Genomic DNA, 11,421 nt, shown 5'->3' with positions numbered 1-11,421 from the left:
TCCTTGATGCAATGCTATGTGGTGGATTCCAAACCCTAGATCTATTTACTTTGATAAAATTTCAATTCGTACTCATAGATTAATTTAGTTAAATCAAGTTAGCAAATCCTTCTTCTTGATTTGTTTTTAAAAAGAAAAATAACTTATTCTCCAATCCCTGTGGACCGACACCCGTAATCACTATCCTACAGGATACGTGCTATTGCGTGGTTTATTTTTGAAATTGAAAAGAACCGATCAATTTTTGGCGCCGTTGCCGGAGATTGCTAGCATAGTTATTTTTCTTATTAAAAAAATATTTAAAAATTAAAAAAAATTTCTTTAAAAAAAAATTTCTATTATTGTTACTTTTCTTATCTTTTTTTTCTCCCTTACTAATTTTTATTTATTTTTTTTATATATTATTTGATCAGGAATCGAGGAAAAAAATCTGGGATGATCAAAAGGAGAACTGCTGGAAAAGAAATGCTGTAGAGGTTTAAAACAAAAATTAAATTGCTGGGGAAATTCCCTTTGGTAACCTCTAAACTTTTCTTATTTAAATTAATTATTGGCTTGAAATTTTGTGGTGATTGTTTGATTTTAATTATAGCAAAATTGTGAATGCATGCCTGATACACATACACAAATCAATCTGCACATAGTAAGGGCAATCACCCCAACAAGATAAGAGCCGGATTTCATCACCGGACTCTTGCCCAACTTAAGTGAACTCAATCTCACATAGTGTTACTTTAATTAAAATTAATTAGACGTTGGCTCCTAGGGACATTCGAGCTCAATAGGACGAAGATCACCGAAGGTTGCACCAATTTCGCTCTGTGGCTTAGTTGATGTCTAGGCAAGCTTTGTCCCTATAAGGGAGACAGTTCATCTGTTCGAGGCAAGTGGGTTTTAAGTGGGACCTTTGCGATCGCATCGTGACCCCTCCACTTACCTGGGAGCTTACCTGGTCAACTCGGTTCATTAGACCGGATTGGAGGCTTAGGTGCCCTCTTCAAACCAGTTAGGAGGTGTCTAGTGATTTTAGGTCAAAGACTAGGATTGATATGCTTTTCTCTTTTATTGCATGCTTGATTGATCGAGTACTAGTGTATGCACGGTAGTCATTCTAGAGTACAAAATCTATTACCTTTCGACCCTGAAATAGAACGAATCCTTAGGAACATTCGAGCTAAGATCAAAACATTAGGATCATCCCCACCTCTTAAGATGGCTGAAGAACAACCCAAACTCCTGAGGGAGTACTTTACTCCCACTATTTACACTTCCCCATCTTGCATTCGATTACCTGAGGTAGCAGCTGTACAATATGAAATAAAGTCTAGTGTGATCCAAATGCTCCCATCTTTTTATGGGCTCACCAACGAAGACCCATACAAACATTTAGATGAATTTCTTGAGATTTGCACCACTGTCAAGATTCAAAACTTCACTGATGATGCCCTGAAACTTAGGTTATTCCCCTTCTCCCTTAAAGATAGAGCCAAACAATGGCTGAATTCTTTAGAAGCTAACTCAATTCGTTCTTGGGATCAAATGCAACAAGAATTCCTTAAAAAATACTTTCCTATAGGAAGAACGAACCAGTTTAGACGTGCCATTACAAGCTTCTCCCAAACCGAGGGAGAAGAATTTCATGAAACTTGGGAGAGATTTCGGGACCTAATCCGTAAATGCCCTCATCATCAAATACCTAAGTGACAGCTAGTGCAATGTTTCTATGACGGTTTGACGGAACGAAACCGTCAGATGATCGATGCTGCATGCGGGGGGACTTTCATGCTTCGAAATGAGCATGAAGCATGGCAACTATTTGAAAATCTTAATGAAAACTCCCTCCACCATGCTTCATGTTCTCGTCAAGCATCCCCGAATTTTCAAAGAAAAGGGGCCATTTGTGAAATAAGTCATTCTATGGACCTGTCTAGCAAGGTAGATGCATTGTCCCATAAGATTGACCAACTAATGATAGGAGGACATGTCGTTAGCTCTTCCCAAGCACAAGTGTGTGCTATCTGTTCTAGCCCATCGCATCCAATTCATGAGTGCCCCTCAGCACCCCAATATCCCGAACTCGTGCAAGAACACATCAATGCTGCCCAAACACAGCCCAGAACGGGTAATGATCCATTTTCCAATACATATAATCCGGGATGGCGGAATCATCCAAATTTTTCTTGGAGACAGCAAGCTTCTAATACCTCCCAACCCTTCTCCCAAAATTTTCAAAACCCTCAGAATTTTCATCCCTACCGTCCCTCAACCCAATTTCAGCATCCTCCTCCTCCAACCCAAAGAAATACAGCCTTTGAGGAGAAGGTGTTGACTGCCCTTCAAGGTTTGGAGGCAAACACACAACTATTGCACTCTCACACGCAATCAATTGCTAAGCTAGAATCCCAAATGGGTCAACTAGCTAATGCATTAAACAAGCGAGAGGAAGGTAAGCTTCCAAGTCAACCAATGAGTAATCCTAGGGGACAATATGTGACTCAAGAAACTCGACTAAATCATGAGCAAGCTAATGCTTTGACTACCCTAAGGAGTGGACGTATAATAGATAATAAGGTTGGGGAGGGTAACAATAAGGAAGGAGAAGAAGAAGAGAAGAATGTATCACATGAAAACCCAAAACCTTCTTCAGCTAGTCCACCATCTGCCACAACCCACATTCCAAAGGCTCCATTTCCTGAAGCACTTAATGCACCCTCCCCCTTTAACAAGAAGGGAACTTCATTAAAAGAGATGATGGAGGTCTTCAAACAAGTTAAAATCAACCTTCCACTCCTTGATGCCATCAAATAAGTTCCCTCCTATGCCAAATTTCTCAAAGACCTTTGCACCCAAAAGCGGAAATCTAGGACACATGTGCCTAAAAAGGTCCTCCTAACTGAGCAGGTAAGTTCCATTCTCCAACACAACACCCCTCCAAAATTCAAAGACCCTGGTGCTCCCACTATTTCTTGTGTCATAGGAAATAACTCCATCGACCGAGCACTTTTAGATCTAGGGGCAAGTGTGAATCTTCTACCCTATTCAGTCTATGAAAAATTTGGGTTGGGTGAATTGAAACCTACCTCGGTATCTTTACAATTGGCTGATCGATCGGTGAAGATACCAAGGGGGATGATTGAAGATGTTCTTGTCAAGGTAGACAAATTCTATTTTTCAGTAGATTTTATCGTCCTTGACATGGAACATGTGCCCAACCTTAAAAAATATATCCCTGTAATTCTTGGTCGTCCCTTTTTAGCTACAGCCAATGCATGTATCAACTGTAGAATTGGGGCAATGGATATATCATTTGGGAACATGAAAATTAAGTTGAATGTGTTTCATGCCGCTGACCAACATGTGAGGAAAGACGAGTGTTACCTAATTGACAAAATGGATGATCTTGTAGAGGAAGCCCTTCCCTATATCTTAGCAGATGACCACTTAGAGGCATGTTTGGCCATTTTGACATTGACAACTTTGATATAGATAAGGCCATAGAAGAAGTTAACATCTTACTCGACAATCAATCCCCTATGAGTTCCCTTCCTTGGAAGATCCAACCTGAACCTCTCCCCCCCATTGCTAGCACACCACTTTGTCCTTCCATTGATTCTCCACCTAAACTTGAGTTGAAGCCACTTCCGACAAATCTTAAGTATGCCTTTCTAGGACCAGAAGATAGCCTCCCTGTAATCATCGCAGCCAACTTATCTACTGAACAGGAGGGTAAACTTTTAAGGGTGCTAGAAGAGAATAAACATGCCATAGGATGGTCTGTAGCCGATTTGAAAGGGGTTGACCCCTCTGTTTGCATGCATCGAATTCATCTCGAAGATGATGCAAAGCCCACCCGAGAAATGCAAAGAAGACTCAATCCTAACATGAAGGAGGTAGTCAAGAAAGAAGTGGTGAAGTTATTAGATGCCGGAATCATTTATCCAATTTCTGATAGTAAGTGGGTGAGTCCGACACAAGTGGTACTCAAGAAATCAGGTATCACTGTGGTTGAAAATACGGAAGGAGAATTGATACAAACACGCACAACCACGGGTTGGCGCGTGTGTATTGACTACAGAAAACTTAATTCGATGACTAGGAAAGACCATTTTCCTCTACCTTTCATAGATCAAATTTTGGAACGGTTGGCTGGTCAAGATTTCTACTGCTTCTTAGATGGTTATTCTGGATATAATCAAGTACCTGTTTACCCGGACGATCAAGAGAAAACCACCTTTACTTGCCCATTTGGGACATTTGCATATAGGAGGATGCCTTTTGGATTATGCAATGCACCCGCAACTTTTCAACGATGCATGATGGCCATTTTTTCAGATATGGTGGAAAACTTTCTAGAAGTGTTCATTGATGATTTCTCAGTTTTTGGCCTATCTTTTGACGATTGTCTGGACAATTTGACCTTAGTTTTGAAAAGATGTAAGGAGACCAACCTAGTATTAAGTTGGGAAAAGAGCCATTTTATGGTTCAAGAAGGCATAGTTTTAGGACACGTCGTGTCCAAGAGGGGCATTGAAGTTGATAAAGCCAAAGTCGATCTTATTTCCAATCTCCCTCCACCCAAAACTGTGAAACAAATCCGATCATTCCTTGGCCATGCTGGTTTCTACCGTCGCTTCATTCAGGATTTCAGTAAGATTTCCAAACCCTTATGCAATCTTCTTGCCAAGGACACTCCCTTTGTCTTTGATAAAGCATGCGAGGAGGCATTTGAAAATCTTCGCTCGAAATTGACCACTGCACCTATCATACGGCCCCCTAATTGGACCCTTCCATTTGAATTAATGTGTGATGCATCCGACTATGCAATTGGGGCAGTTTTAGGGCAATGGCTAGATAAGGTACCTTATGTCATCTACTATGCTAGTAAAGCACTCTCAGATGCACAATTGAACTACACCACCACTGAGAAAGAATTGCTAGCTGTAGTATTCGCGCTAGACAAGTTTCGATCTTACCTATTAGGATCCAAGGTTACCGTATTCACTGATCATGCTGCCTTTCGACACCTTCTTGCAAAGAATGACACCAAACCCCGTCTGATTCGATGGATTCTTTTACTACAAGAATTTGATCTAGAAATTCGTGACAAGAAAGAAACTGCAAATGTCGTAGCAGACCACTTATCTAGGATTCTTCTTAAACCCTTTAAGAATACCTCACCCTTACATGATGCTTTCCCGGATGAACAATTATTTGGGGTACAAGGAATGAAAATGCCATGGTTTGCAAACATAGTAAATTACCTTGCCATAGGACGAATTCCTGATGATTGGTCAACTCAAGACAAGAACCGATTCTTTTCACAAGTAAAGTTCTATTATTGGGATGATCCCGATCTATTCAAGTATTGTCCCGATCAAGTAATCCGTTGATGTGTCCCCGAATGCGAATTTCAAAGTATTCTTTCATTCTGCCATTCACAAGCTTGTGGGGGGCATTTTGGGGGTAGAAAAACTGCAGCAAAAGTTTTACAGAGTGGATTTTATTGGCCCACTCTTTTCAAAGATGCCCATAACTTTTGCTAAACTTGTGAACGGTGCCAACGGATGGGTACCATCTCTCGTAGAGATATGATGCCTCTCAATCCTATTTTAATTGTAGAAATATTTGATGTCTGGGGTATTGACTTTATGGGCCCTTTTCCACCATCCTTTGGTTTCGAATATATTCTTGTAGGGGTTGATTATGTTTCAAAATGGGTAGAAGCTGTCGCCACTAAAACTAATGATCACAAGGTTGTGATTAAATTTTTACATGAAAACATCTTTTGTCGTTTTGGCACACCCCGAGCCATCATCAGTGATGGGGGATCTCATTTTTGCAACCGGTCTTTCGAGGCTTTGGCTCGCAAATATAACATCACCCACAAAGTTGCTACCCCATATCATCCCCAAACGAGTGGACAAGTCGAGGTGTCCAATAGGGAGTTAAAACACATCTTAGAGAAAACGGTACGTCTCGATAGGAAAGATTGGTCTCAAAGGATAAATGATGCACTCTGGGCCTATCGTACTGCCTACAAAACTCCTATTGGCATGTCTCCCTACCGATTAGTTTTTGGAAAAGCTTGTCACTTACCGGTAGAACTTGAACATAGAGCTTTCTGGGCTATCAAAAAGTTTAACTTAGATATGGCAGTAGCTGGTCCTCACCGAAAACTCCAACTAAGTGAACTTGAAGAATTGCGCAATGAGGCTTATGAAAATGCTAAAATTTATAAAGCAAGGACTAAGACTTTTCATGATAAAAATATTAACCGTAAGTCCTTTGAACCTGGTCAAAAGGTTTGGCTATTCAATTCAAAGTTGCGACTCTTCCCGGATAAACTTCGCTCTAGGTGGGATGGACCATTCGTAGTGAAAAAGGTTTTTCCTTATGGTGCAGTAGAGATCCAACACCTCAATGGTGAACATATTTTAAAAGTCAATGGTCAAAGGTTAAAACCTTATGTGGACTGTGTTACCGATGGACAATTGATCGAATCCCTTAATTTGACGAACCCTATTTATCAAAATAATTAAGGATGCACCATGTCTGGCTGAAGACAATAAACTTAGCGCTTGTTGGGAGGCAACCCAATTCTCTTAGATTTCTTTAAACATTGAGGACAATGTTAGGTTTAGGTTTGGGGTATTTTTAAGTATTTTTTTTTCATTTTTTTTGTTTTGTTTGCATCTCTTGCATTCGTTTTCACTTCATAATATCAGGTTTATCATAAAAAAAATATAAAATAAAAAATAAAAATATCTTTTAAAAAAAATGTGTTCATTTTTATTTTTTTATAAAATAATAATAATAATAATAAATTTAAATTTTTTTTTTTTTAAAAAAAGAAAAAAAACCTCATTTCTATACATTAATGCGAGAATGCTAAACACACAAGGTATATAAAATCTAAAAAGCCCAATGACTAGTCGGAAGTAATACAAATTTAAGTTCTTTTCATTAAGTCTCTCTTAGGGAGTTGTAAGCTAATTAATACTTCGGAATTTCACTGCACACTGGCCGACACTTCTAAGGTCTAGGCTCGACATTATATTGATAGTATAGTAGCAACCTTGGACCCTGATGAATCATACTTATCTAATCCATAAAAAAAAAAATATCATCAATAATAATGGATTTAGTCAGGAACATCGAAAAGGGCTACCTATTGTTAAAGGTCAGGTGGGCTTGTGATGAGGACTCTGAGCATAAGTCCGTAGGGGAGTCTTGATGCCCGACACCTTATACCAACTGGTGTGAGAGTTGTCGACTGATTGCTCGTTACACGGAGAAATCACCACAAGAGTAAAAGTGCACAATATATATATAAAAAGGAACAAAAAAAACAAAAAACAAAAAAAAACTCTGTATTGACCTTGAAAAAGACAATAGTGTGAAAGCCGTCGTTGTAAAAATTCGAGTAAACTGGAATATTACAGATAAAGCCCGTGAGGTACTAAAGTAAATATCCACAACTCTCGAAATCCTGAAGATAAAATGATTTTGAATCAGTGAACAGGTCCTTTCGACCAATCCTTGGAAACTACTAGTCTTTGCAATATTTTGTTGATCCGAACCCTTAGCTTGTGTACGGCCCAGATTTTACCAAGCACTCCAGTATAAATAAGTCTTACAACTCCCTAACGGAAACTTAATGACTTCAACTTGAATTGCATCTTGACCTAGGATTTGGGCTGACTTAGTAAATAAAACCATGTGTGCTTTGAAATTCTTATCATTTATGTATCTTTTATTATATTTAAAAAAAAAGAGATTAATAATAACAACAATGATAAATGATTTATTGAAGTTTGTGGGTATCTTCACTGAAAATCCTCACGAGACTACAACTCGTCCACTAGGGTAACCTAGGGGTTTAAAGCCTTGTTACATATGGTAAATGTAACCGCGATGTCTGCGAAAGTGAGTTAAAATTCTTCTTTTCTAGTTTTATTTTGCTCGAGGACTAGCAAAACATAGGTTTGGGGGTGTGATAAGTGCTTAATAATCTATAATTTAGTTATCTTTCCATAGCACTTATCAATGTTTTTAAACTGATAAATATATATTTTACCATAAAATTAAATAAACATTGAAATGAATTTAAAATATGGTAAGAGGTAAATAATTCTTTTCTCAAAACAGACTCTAAACTTGTCCCTCTCCTGGTTATAATCTTTCATGAAAACATATAAGGAGGAGATTGTGTTGACCCGATTTGGTAACCTAATGGAGTTGTAATCAAGCTAACGCTATAATTAAATGGGTTTTTGGTCCTGATTCGATCGAAAGTTATAATTAATTATGTATGGGGCAAAGGTTTGATTAACCCTTTTTATTAGGTCACGGTCCGGTTTTTAGTCTTGTCTGGTCGAGTTCGATCTGAAGCAGCTTAGCAAGAATTAAATTTAAATGACAATAGGCTCAAGGACAAGTCAACCATCATGACCCACCTCAAACCCAAAGTCAATTCCCAACCAATTCCTTACTAGCCTTCATATAAAATTTATAAATTGAAAACAAAAAAAAAGAAGATAATTAATATAATAAAATAAATAAAAATAATTTCGGGAGAATCACTGGATTCACTGTTCATATGAACAGTGTCCCGTAAAAACACTGTTCATATGAACAGTGGGAAATAATATAATAATAAATATATATATATATATATATATATAATTGTTTCACTGTTTATCTTCTTCCTCCCTCTATCTATTCTTCCCGTGATCTCGCCTCACAGAGCGCCCCCCCTGCCCGTTCACGAGTCCCACGCGATGCAATCCTCCCCCGCGCGATCGAAGGAGCTCGTCCCAGCCGAACGCCCCAACGTCGTCGTCGTCCCCGGGTCCTCCGCCATCAATCGCGTGCGGCGTCTTCTCCTCCAAGATCAGCGACCCAGCCGCGTCGAAATCCCAGCATCGTCGCCCCGTCTTCCGCCCGTGGTGCATTCGGAGCGACCAGATCCTCCGCCACTTCATCAGTTGGCACCTCTCTCCGCCATCACCGACCAGATCCCGCGGCCCCTCTTCCTGCTCTCCCGCGATCTGCATCCCGGCACCACGCCCCGAAATCAGCCGCCGTGATCCCTTCTTCCCTCTCTCCGTGTGCGCCGGACGGCTATAAAAGGAGGGGGCTGAGGCGTTCGAAAAGAGAAGAAAGGGGGGAGAGAGCTCGGTTTGAAGAACAGGGGAACCCCTGTTTCGGTGAAGGAAAGGAAGAAGAAAACCGAGCGGGAGAGATAAAAAAAATATAAAAAAAGGAGAAAGGAGGGGGGAAAGAGAAGAGTTTGTGATATTTTGGGAAGAATGAGAGGTGCTCAATTTCATTTGAAGATGGGAGGTCGTCCGGAAGCCATGCTCGGCTAAACATCTAGTCTAGGGCTGGATGAAGCCCTAGCAATGTATCAGGGCAATTGTAGTTCTTACTTTTTTATTATTTTGGAGCTTGTTTAAATTTTTATTTCCAATGAAATATTTCTTCATGATATTTAAATTTTGAGCATGCTAGTTACTAATCATGTTTGCTAAAGTAGTCTAAGATGATCCATGCCTAGGAAGATGAAGTATGCTGCATCCTAGATTAGCATACTTAGGTAGACACTTCATGCTACACCGAAGATGGATCTTCCTAACACTATGTATGCTTTTATTTTAAAAGGCTTGTAGCCAAAATTGCATGCCTCTCTAAAAGATAAAAATTAAGAACACAATCCTTGATGCAATGCTATGTGGTGGATTCCAAACCCTAGATCTATTTACTTTGATAAAATTTCAATTCGTACTCATAGATTAATTTAGTTAAATCAATTTAGCAAATCCTTCTTCTTGATTTGTTTTTAAAAAGAAAAATAACTTATTCTCCAATCCCTGTGGACCGACACCCGTAATCACTATCCTACAGGATACGTGCTATTGCGTGGTTTATTTTTGAAATTGAAAAGAACCGATCATTATCTTAAGAATTTTTTGTTGGATAGTTGGCAAGATTTTAAAAAATTTTAGAAATCTTTCAATTAAAGTTCCATTTACCATTCTAATAGATATCTTTGCAATCTATGTGACAGAAAAGATGAAAGTATTTGGAGCTTCTTAATTTTTTTCGAAACACTCACATATCGATTAATAGATGGCTTTATCCTAAGAATTTAATGGATGAAAGCTTTTAAAAAATTTTAGAAGTCTTTCAATTAAAATTCTATTTATCATTTTAAATAGATATCTCTTCAATCTATGCGGCACATAAGATGAAGATATTTAGAATTTTTTAATTTTTCTAAAACACTAACATATAGAATTTTCTATGAAAATATTAATAGATGGCTTTATTTTAAAAAAATTTTGCTGAATAGATAGTGGTGGGCTTTCACAATGCACACTTGGCAATATTTGCTATGTATACTTCACAAAAGATCAACATATATATATATATATATATATATATATATATATATATATATGTAAGATAATTGATGTATAATACTGATGATTTTGTGTTCTTAGAGTAGTTAATTTATTTTATAGGGAGCTCAATAAGTTTGAAAGGTTAGAAAAGCATGAAGAAACTAAAAGAATAAATCTCAAAGTTGGAAAAGCATTTAAAGTGTTTTGGGAGCTTTTGTAGTGGAGAAGTCGACTCCAAGTGAAGAAAAGTCATCTCAGAACTTCGGAAGTTGACCCCGAAAAATTACAGGCTACAAATAGAAGACAACCATTTTCCAAACACTTTAAGAATCGACTCGAGAATTTCAAAAGTTGACCCCAGAATTTCAAGAGTCAACCCCAGAATTTCAAAAATCGATCCTAGGACTTCAAAAGTCGACCATAGAATTTTAGAAGTCAACCCCAATAATTCAGGAGTCAACCCCAACGCTTCAGGAGTCAACTTCTTTGCCTTATATAGCCTACCCTAACGGCTCTAATCGGCTAACCTGGGCGGCCGCATAGCCGGATCTAGAAGCTCTTCCAACAAATCTTTCTGGATCGTAACATTAAAGACCAAAGTGGTCATGAGAGCCGCTTCGGAGAACAAGGCATTAATGATTGACCCCTCGCGTTCCATCCAGCGATGCCTCGAAAAGAAGCGCGCATGCAACACTTTAACGAGCTCCCGCAGCCGTTCCCGCTTGAAATGAGGTGGCAGCCGGATCCACTCAAGCTCGGCTAGCAAACTCGGCCTGAAGCCACCAGCCCCTAATAATGGTGTACCTAGCTCGGTGCGCACATCTTCATGAACACCTGGCTACGGTGCAAGACGACCAACAGTCCAACTACTTCCTTCGTCGGAGCCAAAGAGTGACTCGACCTCAAAAGTCGGAGGGCAAATAATGGGGGCCAAAATGGATCGTCCTGCTCGGGACAAGGGACCGTCCCGTTTCAGCCAAGCTGACCTCGGCGCCAACTAGGCTAGACCTCGGTC

General features: G+C 39.2%; 1 non-coding gene across 1 annotated transcript; it reads right to left on the bottom strand.

The window, feature by feature from the left end:
• Positions 1-1,588: 1,588 nt before the first annotated feature.
• LOC149753643 (small nucleolar RNA R71) lies at positions 1,589-1,694 on the bottom strand. The gene has a single exon (XR_016409292.1). It is a non-coding gene; the product is annotated as a small nucleolar RNA R71 (small nucleolar RNA).
• Between the last annotated feature and the right edge of the window lie 9,727 nt (positions 1,695-11,421).

This window comes from Phoenix dactylifera, chromosome 4 (genome assembly GCF_051530095.1).
Source record: "Phoenix dactylifera cultivar Ajwa chromosome 4, Ajwa_hap1_PhDact_Kaust_v1.1, whole genome shotgun sequence".
NCBI lineage: Eukaryota > Viridiplantae > Streptophyta > Magnoliopsida > Arecales > Arecaceae > Phoenix > Phoenix dactylifera.
The sequence above is the reverse complement of the archived record's forward strand: the minus strand, read 5'-3'. Positions and strand labels throughout refer to the sequence as shown.